The sequence below is a fragment of the Lactuca virosa genome, chromosome 9, assembly GCF_052849685.1.
Source record: "Lactuca virosa cultivar CGN04683 chromosome 9, Lactuca_virosa_CGN04683_v6, whole genome shotgun sequence".
NCBI lineage: Eukaryota > Viridiplantae > Streptophyta > Magnoliopsida > Asterales > Asteraceae > Lactuca > Lactuca virosa.
In genome coordinates this window covers 299506183-299510801 of record NC_136434.1, presented here as the reverse complement: position 1 = coordinate 299510801, position 4619 = coordinate 299506183, and positions in this window count along the sequence as shown.

Here is a 4619-nt window from a genome sequence, read left to right as displayed (position 1 = left end):
CATTCTCAATTCTGAGATGTTATTGGCACATTGTAGGTAAAGATTATGAATCTTTTAAGACCTACGGTTGCATCCTTGCATAGATTTTGCTCAAGTAGCGTAGGTGATCAGCCGTTGTTGCTACTTGGAAAATATGCACAACCCCTTTACTTTGTGTTTTGGCAATTGGTTAAATAGAATTATGGAAAGCACTTTCAAAATGCAAATTATATTAACCCTTTTTTTAAAAAAAGAAAAACATGAAACAATAGACCCTGAATGTCTAAGTATCAGGGTGTATGCCCGAACTTCGCGTCTGCACCTGGAGTATGGTTATCCTATGAGGAGTTTGACCATACTCCTTTTTCTCAGTCTCCACATTATTTTTATTGAGTGTTCAGCTATGACTACCATATCACGGTTGTGCATCTTTTTATCATCTGCTTCAAGTGCTTCTTGATAGGTTGGGGTTTCCTCTCATTTCCACCACCGGGTCCCAACGTAAGACAGTTGAATTTTGCCTTTCATGCTCTAGAGGCGCTTTCACTTTCCCTTCTTCTTGACCACGTACGTGTTGCGACTGTGAGAAGCGCCTCCCCTTGGCCGAGTCAGAGTACCACCCATGCTTTCTGCACACCTATCAACCTTGTGTTTCACACTATCACTTGAGATGTCGTTTAGCACATCAGAGGCCCTTGTCGGTTCTTTTCTATAGGAAGGCTTGTGTGTTAAAATAAGTGGCACTTTGCCTCTACTTTTGTTGCTCCTTGCGCTTATCTCCTTCATTCCAAGAGATTTTGGTTCATGTTTGGCATCGGCCAACATCTTCTTCGAGTCCGGAATCGCTCTTTGGCTGGGCATAGCTCGGCCATTAGTTGTGGGCTAGGGTGGTGCCCTTGCCCGCAGGTAGGCACTCCTTTGCTTCGTGATTTTCGCTTCATTCTCTGGATAAGCCATCCTTAGGTCAGCGCTTGTTCCTTTCTGTGGGAGAGATATTAAGAGCCAATTAAATACATCTCTTTGCCTTTTCTTGGACTCGTGGACTAGCACTTGTGCTGCTGTAGAACTCCGTTTTGGATCCTCCACCTTCTGGACACTTTTGCTTCCACACAATTGCGTTTCTGGCTTTTTTTCTCGGTGGGTATCGCGTCCGTTATCTGGCTTGGTTACCACTACCATTCTTGATCCGTCACTCATGCTGAATTTGAGAATACCATGGAGAGTAGACGGAATCACTTCTAACTGAAAGAGTGTTGGCCAGCCTAGTAGAATATCGTGTTCAGTCGGACAGTCAACAACCAAGAATTCGAGCACCCTTGTAAATGTAAATGGGAGCATGACTGTTCTTGTTGGCCAGATGTCGTGACCGGTGAACCCAATTAGTGGGCCTTGGCATGGTGGCTAGAGGTGCTTTTTCCATTCAATTGGTAACCGCCAAAGGTAGTGTTCAGAAATCACGTTGACACTGGTTCCGTTATCGACGTAAACTTCTTCAACGCGGTTTTGGCAAATGAAACTTATGATGTGTAATGGGTCATTTGGATCCCAATGCTTTGGCCTGGCGTCATTCATTGAAAATGCTATGTTGAGGATGTTGTGATGGTATACCTTTGCGCCTATGTGCTGTCTCTGGCGGTTGCTACATGGGCATGGCCCTGTGATGGTAAGTATCTCTGCCCTCCTTTTGTGGTCCTTTCCCCCATCCTTTTGAATTTTAGGTTGGTGCATATCCGCATCAAATTTTTCCCTGAGGTCTTTTTCTATATCAACTATGTTTCCAACTAGCCCTTTCTCATCGATCTCCCACTTCAATACCGTGCATTCACTGGTATCATGAGATTTGCTTTTATGATATTCACAGAACTTGGTCTTGTCCTTGCTCTCCTTCGTTGGATCCTTGTTGATTGCATGGACATCGGTATAACCACTCCTGCTGTAACATCTGGACTTTCAGGTGCATTAATATGTGTTTAACTTTGAGATTCATGGAGTAACTCAGTGAGTTATGAGTCCAACTCGTCGAGTAGAGTCGAGTTATCTATGTGGAATTAATGAGTGGACTCGACGAGTCAGAGTGCTGACTCACCGAGTAGGTGCTGGACAGAGAAACCCTAATTTCCCGGGGTTTGGGCCTATATAAGGGAACTTATAGCTTCATGTGCGGCTCATGAGTTGCCCAACTTCACTGAGAGGAACCCTAGTCGCCTTTTTGAGCTAAAACAGAGAAGAAACATAATTTGGGTCACGTTGTGACCTTTTGGAGGAAGAAGGGGAGAGCATTATATCTTCGATCAAGTGGAGGCTTCTGGATCCCGAGATTCTTCAGGGTTTTGCTTCAGCTAGAGGTAGAAAGATACTTGCTTGATCATTTCCTTATGAGATCTTGTTTAGGGGAATTTTTAGGGTTTTCTTCCATCTTCCTTGTGTCATGGAGTGATCTGTGCATGGCTTGATGTTAGAACCTTAGATATGGACTATAAGGGACCTTGTGAGTCAAAAGACCTGAGCTTTATTGAGCTGGAGGCAAGCTCTTGTGCATCTTGCCCTTGTTGGTGCATGTTTTGGCATTATGAGCCTTATATGCCATGTTTGAACGTAAAGCTTGCAACTTTACGTGACAATCGACCCTTAGAATGGTAGATCTAGTGTTTAGAGTGATAGATCTTCCTTAAATCATCTGAATGAGAAATCTGATCAAGGGGACTCACCGAGTCCATGGCCTGACTCGACGAGTCGGTGAAGGTTTGTCCCAATGGGTTTGATTGTGCGATAATTCGGCGAGTTGGGGGTCAACTCGACGATTTGATCTGGACTTTCTTGAGACTTCTGAGGATATGAGGGGACTCGATGAGTCGCAAGAGTGCACTTGACGAGTCGGATCAAACATGGACTGTTGACTCGAGTTTGACTTCTGTTGACTTTGGGGTTTTGGTCAACATGAGTAATAGAGACCATGGAGGGATAAAATGGTCTTTTATCTACTTCAAAGAGTTAGGGAGAGAAAGAATATTCTTTGGTTTTTTGAGTCGTGAAAAGAGTATTAATTAGAGATATTCATCCTTTGTGTTAGGCGGAGGCTAGTTCGAGATCCGAGCGCGAGGTTATTTGATCACCTGCTTGCTAGGTGAGTCTTCTCACTATAATTTACCTAGAGTGGTATCTATGTGTGACCAGTGGGTCTTATGTGTTTACTTGAGTATTGTGATATTACTGCATATTGTCTGTGTGATTTATGCTATGTGTTATTCAGAGTTTATAGAGTTAGGACCAAATGGTCCATAGAGTTAGGACCAGAAGGTCCACAGATTTAGGGTCGGAGGGTCCATCAGTGTTGTGGGACTGGAGGGTCCCACTGAGACACATTGACCGGAGGGTCTCACAGAGTTATAGCCTCGAGTGGCTAATTTGTTGTATGTGGTATTTTGAGGGGACTCACTAAGCTTCGTGCTTACCATATTATGTGTTATGTGTTTCAGGTTCTTATCAGGATCGTGGAAAGGCACCGGCTTGATTGTATACACCAGTGAAGGAGTTATGTTTTTGGCGGATCCTGGATTTTTAATCAAACAATTATGGAGTTGCGAGTTGTAAATTAAATAAATGAGATTTTTGTAAAAAGTGGTGTGAGAATTATATGATTTTAAATGAAAGTTTTATTTGAAAATTTTACGTCGTTACAAGTTGGTATCAGAGCCTTGGTTTGAGGGATTCGGATGCACCTCCGGGTGTGTTTGAACTCAAAATGAGGATTTGAGAAAGATTTTCAAAAGAGAAAATTTTTTCTAAAAATGAGAAAGAGTTTAAGAGAAAACAAGTTGGAGCAGTGTGTACAATCAGCCATAACCCGAAAGGTGATTTCCCAAAATACCCTTACTTTTGTGTTATGAGATATTTATGAGATATTTTATGAGATATTATGCATGCTAGAGATAGGCTAAGTATTATGTATTTTTGGACTAGAGTTGCCTGATTTGTGATGCCTTAGCCTAGGAGTTGCTGCTATCTGTGATGTGCTTTTGAGTATGTGCTAAGTAGAGTAGTTAGATACCTCGAGAGGTAGGATTCCCTTATTCGGCAATGTCTTTTGAGTTGGGAATAAAGCAAGAGGAAGTATCTGCCAGAGTGGCTTTATGTGTTAGTGGGGGTCATTCGATGCCCGAATACTGCTTACTTCGTGCTTTGTGGAACTCTTGATGATATGAGACAGCTACTAAGTGAATATGACGATATTCAGGAGGTAGATGGTTGGCATCATGAAGAGTTCTTCAGCAGTTGATGGCAGAGAAGTGTGAGAACCTAGGAAGAACCTAGGGAGTGAACTTAGTCAGATGAGTACGCTGACGGAGGAGAGTATTCGCTGGAGGGCGAACTTGCGTAACGGGATTGGTGATCGAGAAGGTCGAACAGCTACTTAGGAAATATGGGACGATCCGTGTGGAGAGTATGGGCAGATGTGGCAGGTAGTATGGGCCCGTACTACTGAATGCAGAGGACCTATACTCGAAACAGGGAGAATTCTAGAAGTTCTAAGTAGCGGATTGAGAAGAGAGAACATGGTTCGAATACCATGATTCTTAGTAGATTAAGAGGAGATTACATGGTTCGGGTACCATGATTCATATCAGATCGAGAGGTGGTCA